This window comes from Quercus lobata, chromosome 4 (assembly GCF_001633185.2).
Source record: "Quercus lobata isolate SW786 chromosome 4, ValleyOak3.0 Primary Assembly, whole genome shotgun sequence".
Lineage (NCBI taxonomy): Eukaryota > Viridiplantae > Streptophyta > Magnoliopsida > Fagales > Fagaceae > Quercus > Quercus lobata.
The window spans coordinates 39,678,203-39,690,378 of NC_044907.1; the positions used below are offsets into that span (position 1 = coordinate 39,678,203).

A 12,176-nucleotide genomic window follows, 5' to 3' on the forward strand; every position below is an offset into this window, starting at 1 on the left:
CATCTTCCAATGAATGTCTCCTTCAAATGCTTCCTAATAGTATTAAAATCTCACTTGACACTCAAAATGAGTGTGGTAAGTGTTTGGGCTAACAACCTCTCAAGGATCTAGAGATGGAGAGATAGGAGTTGAGGAAAACCACAAGGAAATGTGTAGATGATTGTGGATATAATAATCTCTAACTCTCAAGCGTATTTGCTAGAGTTTTCTTTTTGAAAAACACTCCTTACAATTTGTGGGTAATGAGGGCATTTATAGTGTGAGTAAAGAATTTAGTAAAGCAACACAACTTTTTGCCAAAAGAAAGTTTCGCTGGTACTTCACGGGTTGGCCCTTCTCACAAAACACTCGCGAACTTGACAGCCTGACATGACTCTTCAGCTTCTAATCATGTGCTCCACACGTGGCCTTTTCGCGGGTTGCTTCTCGCAAACTACTCGCAAGCTAGTCACAAATTCCACTGATTCATATTTTGAAGCTTGATTCTTCACCAATTTCTCACACTTATCCCTTACAAATAAACCCACATATATACAGGAAAAATGATTAAGAAAATTACAATCAAATTTGGCACGAAATTAAAACCAACACAAGTTAGTTAGAAATCACAACTTTACATACATAATGGGCTTGTTAGAATACAAGCCTAGACTTCCACAAGGCTCATACAAGAACTTTAATAGTTTTTTTGTATCATAAGGGAATGCGTTGTGCAAATGACTGTAAGTATTTCACACATGCGTGAGTAAATTTGTGTGATCTGGACCATTGAATCAAATTTAAAAAGTGAAAAGCGAACTTTTCCTTTTTCTTTTATGAGAAACAAATCATACTTTTCTCAATTGGTCAATGATGTGGATTGCCAAACTATGGGTAAATTCCCTTGGCCACTAAATTTGGGCAATTAAATTCAAATAATTAAAAAGGGGTCACCTTCACAATTCGGATAATACTTTGTTATTAATTATTATAACATTACTCTTTTGGGGAACTCATCCTTGACTTACGTGACAATCCTTCGCATACATGTTTTTCAACAAGCACTTTGATTATCTATATGACTTGTTGAGAAATTGGTATCTCAAAATTTGTATCTATCTATGCATATCAATAGAATATTGAAACCTCATTTTATATACCAAAGTAACCTTAGCCAAAAGTTCTGTGCAAAATATTAAACATAATCGATTTTATTTATATTGAATCCTTGATTACAAGTTATCAAATAATGACAACTATTACACAATCTTCCTTTTTGTTGGCAACAATTAACTTATTTTTTTACCACAAGGAACTGAAATGCAAATTTACAATTAAACAATTGAACAAATTGACGGAATGTATATAAAAATTTCCTTACAAAAATTAAAGGTCAGCTGTGTAAGGCACGTTGGTAGCCGGCAACCATGAACCGCCAGAGATGAAGTTTGTAATGGTGTATTGTGAAGCTATAGATGCACTAGTAATGACATGGTAGCCAGGCCAATTAACCCTATTAGCAGTCGATGATCCTAGCCCTGTGTTGGCATATTCCCCATAGTACAAGGTATTAAGGGCAAAATTTCCACTCCATTTCATCCATCCTGCTGGAGCAATCAAGCTATCTAAGTATGTTTTCATAAAAATCGTGCGTGAGTACTCCCTCCATGGCCTCCCTAAGTATGTCGTAACTGAGCTCTGAGACGCCACTAAATCTGAAGCAGCCTTGACTGTACACTCATGAATGGAAATTCCAGTATTTTGATTAGGGTCAGTCCTACCTTGGGCAGTAAGAGTGTTGATCTTGTTAGGAGGGTAACGTGCATAAATGTTACAATTTTGCAACACAACCGTAGCATTTCCAAATATGAAATCGACTGTACCATATATGTCACATTCCCTATAGAATTGCCTTTGGGAATGGACATAGAGGGTGTCTTGGTACCCTTCCAAGCTGCACCTATAAAATACTGAGAGGTCGGACCCAGAACGAAGGGCCACGGCTTGTTGATTTGTTGCTCCAGCAGTGTTCCTTATAGTGATGTCACGAGCAATAAATCCATCTCCCACAACAGCTGAAAATTCAAAATAACAAGAGCTTAATTTTCAAGTCAATATTTTAGTCAAATTCTATATTAACATTCATTAATTTATTAAATTTATGACTGTATAAGCTGTAAGACAATATTTTGAGGTAATCAGTTGTGGCAAGTTAGCTAGGACCACAAGTAATTTAAATACGACAATAATTATTAGCATAAAAGCATTATTATATATACACACGCAATGTCTTGTGGGCCACCTTTGATTGAAACTTAATTAAGAAAACAAGACTCATCCAACAATAAAATAAAAATCTTAAGTTATAAACAATTCAGATCGTGAATGTTTCTCTTAGTGAGCCATGCGTTCTACGACTCGTACAAAATTTAAAGGGTTCTTGTGATGCAAAGGGTTTGGTAGTTGGTTCCATAGCGTGCAGACAGGCTCAAACTAGGTACTTTAATCTTGTCATTTTCTACTTCTCACACACACACATATATGCAAAGAGAGATATGTCTTCAAATACACTGTCACTCAACAACTTTAAACCTTGTATTTTCATCTATTCATCTATTAATGTTCTTTCAAAATATTTATACTAATTGCAGCTTCAATTCATTTTCTCTTCTATTTTAACTATTAGAATAATTAGGTCTTTAGAGAGAAAAAAAATTATAAGAATAATTATAGACAAAAACAATAAAATTATTCACAATAGTGATTGTATTTTAGACAATATATATATATATATATATATGTTACCACCAAAGAACACAAAAATAATGTGTTATTGGAGAAGTTAAAGCTAATTTTTTTTGCAACTATAGTAAATTGGTATAAATACCAGTTGATTGTAGCAAGTTGTTAAAAATAAAATACAATATTTTATTAAGATTATATCTCTTTCTTATTATTTTAATGAGTTGTTTATATTATTTTAAATGAAGTAATAAAAAAATAAAACATTTGATATTGGATGTATTGTAAAGTGAGATGGTAAAGTAGATAAAATAGTTTTTTAAAATACTAAAAGTTAAAATTTTTAATACCATCACTGTGAATGTTTTAACTTAAAAATAAAAATAAAAAATAAATAAAATCCTAGCCAACCTAGTATTAAAAAAAAACACTATTTTGTTTTTTTTTTTTTTTTGTTGGTAGATAATTTCATCTTAATGTATTTAAAAATAACGATTTTGTGTATTTATAATTTTTTAATATGATATGGATGTTTATTAGAGGTTTTTTTTTTAATTTATTTTTTATTTATCCTCCAATCCCCGGTAACTTAAAATCTTGAGTCTATCTCTAGAACCAATTAAGGTGTGGTTTGGATTCCGCGTTTCCTGCGTTTTTGCATTGCGTTTTTCTCTTCTTCTTCTTTTTTAGCCATGAATGTTGACTTTTCCCATGGACAAGACACCCGTACACTGTTCACAGGACCCATAAACATCACTTTTTAACAACTTTTTTATTAAAAATTGGTCCTACGGTACTATTCATATATTTAAAAATTATTTTGTTACAGTATTTTCAGTTTTCAGTTTTCAGTTTTTATCCAAATGAACCCTAATAACAATTTCTTAGCACTAAAATTTAGCATATATTATTAGAAGTCATTTGAATTTACTTACCAATAGTGGCTGAATTGAAGGTTGTAGAACCTCCACCAACGCTTTTGCTCCCAGTGACTATTGTTTTTCCTATACCATCTCCTACCAACATAATATTCTTCAACTTTATCTCAATGTTTTCTTTGTATGTCCCAGCTTTCACGTATATCACAAACCTCCCCCTTCCTGACTGTGACGAAGCTGCACTTATCGCCTCCTTTATGGCCTTATAATTCCCTGAACCATCTTGTGCCACCACGATATTGGCCTTAGGAGCCGAAGAAGACTGCAAGAGTTTCCGGTCCCCGGGCTTCACCCAAGTTGGGAAACCATGTTTATAACTCGGTACAGTGTATGGAACTTTGTTAAGAGCCAAAGCGTTGCTAATTAGCTTAGAAACATTGTTTGACATCAAGGGCAAAAGATTGTCCGGGACCCCTAGTTCAATAAACCCGGCCGACACGTCTCAAGGTTGGTTAGAGCCGTGCTGAGCCATGTTTGAGCATCGGTTTGGCTGCACTTGACATTAGGGTCGATGGTTTTGTTAAGCCTATGGTGGGTGTACTCATGAAGCTCAAGGCAATCAGCCCATGCAGCCTTTTCACGAGCATTTTTGCACTTGGGCCCTAGTGAAAATACGTTACTTTGAGCTTTAAGGGCACGTTCTAGTGCTAGTTTCTTTGAGATTGTTAAAAAATCGGACTTTTGCATGATGGGGTTGTGGAAATTAGGCTTCTGGCTTAAAAAATACTCACATGGCTCAGGGTTTGGGGTTTGGCTGCACCATTTTTTAATATTTGCTTGAGAGTAACCAAAAGTAGCTGGAGACAGGAAAAGAGGCACAAATAGAAGTGTAACCAATGCTCGAAGTGCCATGTTTTTTGGCCTTTTTGATGGACTATAAGAAATGTCGGACAGACAAGGGACAATATTAGATGTGAATGATTGTGTGTTTGGAATTTGTATGGGAATCAATGCCTCCAAACTGATACTTATATAGAAGAAGAAAACGATAAGAGTCATAACAATGTGGGAATTCTAGTTTTTATAATAATTATTGACTTTTTTTTTTTCAAAATTAGAATGAATGATATTATAAAATAGATAACATACTAGAGCGTCAAACAAAATTTTTATAAAAATAATACTTATAATACCGTGAGCATTGCAATAGTTTGTAGTTTGTTTGGGAATAGTTTTTGAAAAACTAGTATTGACTATATTTTGTATGTTGACCTTAGATGATGGAGGACATGCTTGGAGGCTAGAAACGCGTATGCATGCAATAAATATTGTAAGAATGAAAATTTAGCGTCGGAATCTTAATGTGTGGAGTTCTAATCACATAGGTAATTGGGACAGCCTACCTATATTGAAGCAGCTTTGGACATTTTTTGATTGGGAATGTTTTATGGTCAACTTGCATATATGGCTGGACCACAGGATGATATGATTATGAATGATCAAAATTAAAAAGATGATCTGATGCGATTATTCTTTGTTTTCTTCGTAAGTACTATCTGATGTGATTATCTTTTTGATTGAATAGACTAATCAATGGTTTGGCTCTCCTCTCTCTTTTCCTAGAAGTATTCTCTTATCACAGATTCACGATGGCTTTCGTGATGGTACACCATATTTGATTTTAATTCTTTTATTGACAATGGCTTTCGTGACTTTACTAATTCAACTAATAGAAACTCAAGTCATGAACTTTTAATCAATCGATCATATGGGAAGCACTTACACGCTTATTTTGTTTCGAACTAAAGTTCTCTCTCTCTCTCTCTCCCTCTCTCAATAGTAAAACTCTTTTAGAGCAGAATATTTTTCCTACAATTGATTACTTGAAGTCTTTTATTAAAAAATAAAATATTGTTTTGTACCGGATGACATAAAACACCTACAAAAGTGGTGATTCACTAGTTTTAACAAAGCTTTGACTTCCTTTTATTATGTTATTAATGTGTATGAGTTAAACTTGAGGCTCATTTATATATGTATAGCTTTGCTTTCTTTGTTTCCTACACTTATAAAATAGAATACCCGCGTGATCTTTTCTCATCACTCAAAAAGCATGGCTTTTCTTAAACCATTTTTATAGTCACCTACTCTCCTGCATGGCTTTTCTCAAAAAGCTTGGCCTTTCTACGCTTATAATAGTATTAAGATGGCGCGAATCGTCTCAAACAAGTAACTTAGTTCACGCTAAAATTTTAAAATCTTGTCAACCTATTATGAACTAAGTTATTGAATTATTGACGAAGTGATAAAATTCTTATCTGTTTAAATTATTGACTAATACTCTTTTTGTCTCTGTTTAAATTGTTGACAAAGTGATAAAATTCAACCATATCGTTTTACAATGTGTGAATCTACTATTAGAACAGAGTGTTTGTTGCCAACCAGTGTGCATGGATAGTGTAAGAAAACGTAGGTTTAAAATTGAAAATTTTCAACTATTTTCGTTTTTATTGAAACTGTACGTGTATGAGCAATATAATAACGTTTTGGGCAAAAACAAAAATTTTAGTTTTTTTATTTATTATTTTTATCTTAATGGTAAGTATTCTCTCACAAATTCCATCGCTCTCTATGCCTACCTATATATTTTTATTTCCTCTTCCAATAACTTGTTCGATCACATGCATGCATAAATGTGAACATATATTGTAATTCTAAGTGTTCTTCTTTTTCTTTTTTATTATTTTCAAAAATAATTAGATTTCAAAATCACAATATTCCTTCAAATTTATAATAACTAGTCACTAACCCGTGCGATGCACGGGAAAACTATTAAAAAATAATAAAGCATGCATATATTAAAAGACAATTTAAGTTCATGTGTGCTTGCAAATGATACATACCTAAATAGTTCTTGCGGTAGAAATAAAAGCCTTATCTTTGAGATAAAGAACTGATGTAAACAAACTAACCTTACATAAAACAAATTAAAAAAATATATATATATATATATATATATATAAAACTGATGTCACGGGAAATTCAACCATATAGTAGTAATATATAAATCTCTTAAAACTTAAACCTAAACCTAAACCTAAACGTAAGGACTAAATATTTATGCGCCTTCTCTTGCTTTCCTGATGTATTTGGTTAAAAACATAAAACTGATGTCACGGGAAATTTAGCCACATAGTAGTAATATATAAATCTCTTAAAACCTAAACCTAAACCTAAACGTAAGGACTAAATATATAAACAAACTAACTTAGCTGAACTTTATAAACTAAAATCCAAACTAACCTTACAAAAGCTGAACTTTATAAGTTAAAATCTATACCGTGAGTTGTAGATCTTGAATGCTATACCGTGCGTTTAGGGCTTCCTACATCTGGAGAGAGAGAGAGAGTTTGCAGAAACCAAAGAAAATCTCTCTATAGCTTAAGAAACACAATATAATAAAATCAAAGAGATAAAATTTTCAGAGGACAAAATATTATAGATAATTTAAAAGAATTTTGGTTTAATTATTGAACACCGCAACTCCATAAAATTCATACTAATAATAATATTTTATGATAACGCAGTTAGAATTTTGGTTTAATTCTTGAACATTGAATTAAACAAAGTACTATGTATTAATTAATATATAAACAAAACTAACCTTATAAAAGCTGAACTTTATAAGCTAAAATCTATACTGTGCATTGTAGATCTTGAATGCTTTAGGGCTTCCTACGTCTGGAGAGAGAGAGAGAGTTTGCAGAAGCCGTGGCTTTATATTTCTTAACTTGAGAGAGGGGTAAGGTTGCTAGGGTTTTGAGGAGTTATAATTTTTATTTATTTTTTATTTTTTAAATATTGTGCTGACGTGGAAAATTGTGGTGCTAGCAAAGGTTTCGGTTTTATATATATATATAGATTACAAATTATAATAATCAGGCAAAATGCCTAGCACAGAGATTAAGACTAAGTCTTAAAGAATTTGATTACAACTTCAAACATGCCTTCTTTGTTCTAAACAAATTTTGAGAATAGAAAATAATTAGATGATTTTTCCCCATATCCTTCCAAAACAATCAGTCATGTAAGTACAAAACTCCCCAGATTCTTAATATTTTCCAAGCAAGTGGATTTGAGTTCTACTATTTTTCACTACATAAATTAAAATTCATACAGTATACTATACCACTTGTTTGATTAACTTTTAAATGCAAGCAAGCTTTCATATCTCAGATATCTTCGATGTGAAGGGAACTAATAATATTAATTTCTTAGATATATATATATATATATATATATCAAATAAAAATATCTGATTCATACTATTCAATTAGCTAGCTTGGGCATATTTATACTAATTGCATGCTTGATACGTAATATAAGTTACGTCATTATTTTGATAAACAGGTGGCTAACTTTTTTTTTTTTTTTTTTTGGGTTGAGAATCAGGTAGCTAACTTTTAGGGCTTGCCTTGGTGACTGATGAGCACAACTGGTCTTTGTTTTGGTTGCAGTAAGCCAGTAATTCAATTCTATATGGTCAGTCTAACAAACAAATTACAAAGCAAAAATGGAGATGAGTTCTTTAGTTTCGTAACACTAATTCCAATTATTTAGTTTACCTTGAAGAATTAAAATGCGAGTCCAAAATTGGTTGCCCAATTTTATGAAGTTAAAATTAATTCTGTATTTCAGAAGCTATTAAATAGAGTAATTGACCACCATATCATGTGGATGAGTTGCGTGGGTTCAAGCATAGTACGTAAATATTTCTAATCATATCAATTTTTTTTTTAATTGAGCAATTAATGCTATAATTTTATTTTTTTGAGAAACAAACACACACAAGCAAGAGAGAGGGAAAGAGGTTCTAGCACAAAGACAAACCAAAAGCCATGGTAAAACTTGTGTAGGACATATACTTTTGATAATTGTTAGTTTAAAAATGGTAAGTTTCATTATGAAGCTGATATGGTTGTATTATAGTACTTATTTCGTGTACTTTTGATTAATATTCTGTGTTTCCTTTCTAAAATATCAAAAAATTTAGCTGAAATTCTTTTGTAACCGAAAAAAACATTACGAAGTATCCAAATTTTCCTTTGTGAATTGTCAAGATAAATTAGAATGATTCACTATACCAAACCAATACCAAATTCCATAGTAACACTGCTAGTCAAGCAATCTGTGCGATCAACTTTGGTCCAAGATTGAAATCATACATGGCGGATTCATCTTGTGTGCTGTATCAAAAGATAGAACCAGCGCATGTATATGTTTTTGGCTCCATGCATGTCCGAGAAAATACTCATATTTTTCTAAAAACAAACTAGTTTCTGGTCAACACTTTTGTTCTGGGACTTATAATAAAATGGTCATACTTATATTGACAATAAATAATGACAACTAATAATAAATTATCATGAAAAGATTTCAAAATATGAAAACTCGTAGAAAGAAATTGTAAAACTTCATGTATTTGTGTGTGTGTGTGGTGTTTTTTTTTTTCGATAACTCAATATATTCAAGTTCTTTTTTATATTAATTTTTTTTTTTAATCTAAGTTTCTTAATGACCCTCTAGAAAAAAATTCCTAGAGCTGCCACTAACAAAGACCATAAAGAACTCACACCTCTCTAACTCAAATCCCTCAGCTCAAACTGAACCTAGATAGACCATCAGCTTGCCTCATAAACCCAGGCAGTGGCAGCAGCCACACCGACAAGGGCGGAGCCAAGGGGACCTAAAAAACCATTTATATATACTTCTATATATTAGTGTAGTTTTTTTACCCTTACTAACATTAGAATAGTAAAACAAAGACTATACACAAACTGTACCATGATATGAAAAAATAAATAAAAAAACACATCTCACATTTAAGTAAGTCTAAAAATACAACAAAATTTCACAATAATTTTACAACACTCATACTTTTAGTTGGGATGGATCTTAGAATAATTTATTTTATTTTAACCTATGATGTACTAATACCTCAATTTATTGTAAAAATATTGGTAGATTTTGTAGGTGTTACTAAAAGAACTACTCTTACTTTTATCAATTAGCCTGACACCGAAATAAATGGCCACCAGCTATCATCTTTTATGTTAAGTTAAAGCATGTGTAGACTTTGACCAACATCCAAGGGCTTTTTTTTTTTTTTCCTCTTATCCAAATTCCTTTCCTTTCATTTCAGGTACCACCCGCGGAACTCAAATTTTACACATAATAATAATAATAATAATAATAATGTCTTGTGTGGTACTAAAACAATAAAGCATCCATTATCTTTTTTCACCTCTATCTCTTATTTTTCACAGAGTTTCAAAATTTGAGTTTTTACCATAAAACTAAATTTTAAATAATTAGAAGTACAAAAAAAGAAAGTTGAAAATTTATATTCCCAAATTATTATAAGGAATCAAATTTGATGTCTAAAATTTGTGTACATAGATTACTCTTTTACTTTAATTTTTAGTAACTATGACTTGGTTGTTTTACAATTGTTTAATTATTTTGCAGTTGTTTAAATTTTAATATATTTTATGACAATTATTGTTGTTTATAATTTTATTAGTAATATTGATTAATATTTTTAAGTTTTAATTTTTTTTTTTTTTTTAATCTTTCCCCCCTAAACTGAAATCCTGGCTCTGCTACAGCACACTAATAGTGAACTGCTTTTCTCTTTCTCTCACTTCTTGGATTTGGCTTGTGTAGTCTTAATTCCTGATCTTTGTTTTCAAATTTTAGATTTTGGTCTGAAACTGTGTCGTTTAGGCTCAAGGTTTTTGTTTTAAGTTTAGGTATAAAACGACGTAGTTTTGATGCATGCTAGCTCTTCACTTGGTCATCACTAAAATGACATAGTTTAGTGGTTGATTTGGCAAAAATAAAATACATTAGCATGATGATGTGTTATTTAACAACATAAATTAACTATGGTGTAAATTGCTAATGGAACCAAGCTTCAGGGTGTAAAGTCATGTTATATATATATATGATATTAAATTCAATAAGGACAGGATGTAAACCCTATGGTTTACACCAACCAATAAGAACATGCCATATCAAACTTTTACTTAAACTCATTGTAAAATCAATACTTCCTAATACACTTAATAACATCTAAATAAAAATAAAAATAAATAATAAATAAAAAAATCCCTCTTCAGCTCCTACGTCTCCACCGATCTGTAATGTTTTTTACTTTCACAATGATGTCTAATACATCTCAAGGAGTATATAAAGAATGTCACGCCTAAATGAGACATTACTAATTCTAGTTAGAATTACTAGAACTATTGGGGAAAAATCCTAATCCCCTGAATGTCTATGTGCAAATTAAAATTAATGACTACCAACCAATAGCAATATTATGGAAACAAACATTTCAACAAGTACCACATAAACACAACCATACAAGAACACCAAATATTACGTGGAAAACCCTCCAATGTAGAGGGAAAAATCATGAGGTAGCTCCGAAAAATATCCACTATGAAATAGAGATTTCAACTATCAATTTTATGCTAAACTTGTGTCCACAATAAATTGGATATACAACAAATAAATCTCCAGGAGTAAATACAATCTCACCACAAAACCAGTAGCAAAATCTTCCTCTGAATACTCCAACTCTCCATGGTTGTAGCACTCAAAAACTCTATGAGAACTCCACCAATTTATCTTCCTTGTGTGTAACTTGAGCAAAGATAAAATGTCTCCTTTTTCTTTTTCACTCTCTCACACTCTCACTGTGCTTCTCTCTATCTCTTCACGCAGATTGCACCTCTCAAGTGGTTGAATATCTCTGTATTTTTACTCTCTCCGGAACTCACCACATATGGCCGAATATGGCTCTCTTTCAACTCTCTGTTTCAACTCTTCACTCAAGGCCAAATGACCCTTTGCTTCTTTCTTTTCTTTTTCTTTAGTGTGTCCAACACGCTTTGGATCACTTCTCATTAAGAGAAGTCAAACCTCCCAAGCTTTGGTCATTTCTCAATAAATGGAAAAGCTAGCTATGAAGACTTTTTGGAACAAGCTCATAAATGAACTTTGACAAATATGTGTGATGGAATCAGAGGGTGTCACGTGCACCCAACAATCTTGGTCAACATGTCAGCTGGATTTTCATCTGTGTGAATCTTCTCTAATTCAAATGACTATTGTTCAACAACTAGTCTCAACCAATGGTATCTCACCTCAATGTGCTTCGAGCGTGAATGGTACATAGAATTCTTGCTCTCAAGTCTATAGAACTCTGACTATCACAATTAACTACATACCCATCTTGCTTCAAACCCAATTCTTGGAGAAACCATTTCAACCAAAGCATCTCTTTACCTGCTTCATTAGCTGCAATATACTCAGCTTCAGTTGTAGATAAAGCAACACAATTCTGCAATCTTGACTACCATGATACAGCTCCCCTTGCAAAAGTAAATAAATACCCCAATGTAGATTTTCTACCATTAAGGTCACCTGCCCAATCTGCATCTACATAACCCTCCAAAATTGGTTTAGAATCACCAAAAATCAAGCACAATTTAGAGCTACCTCTCAAGT

The 12,176-nt window shown here is 32.1% G+C and overlaps 1 pseudogene; it reads right to left on the reverse strand.

Moving 5' to 3' along the window:
• Window positions 1–1,365: 1,365 nt before the first annotated feature.
• LOC115987562 lies at window positions 1,366–4,511 on the reverse strand (annotated as a pseudogene).
• Window positions 4,512–12,176: the final 7,665 nt, after the last annotated feature.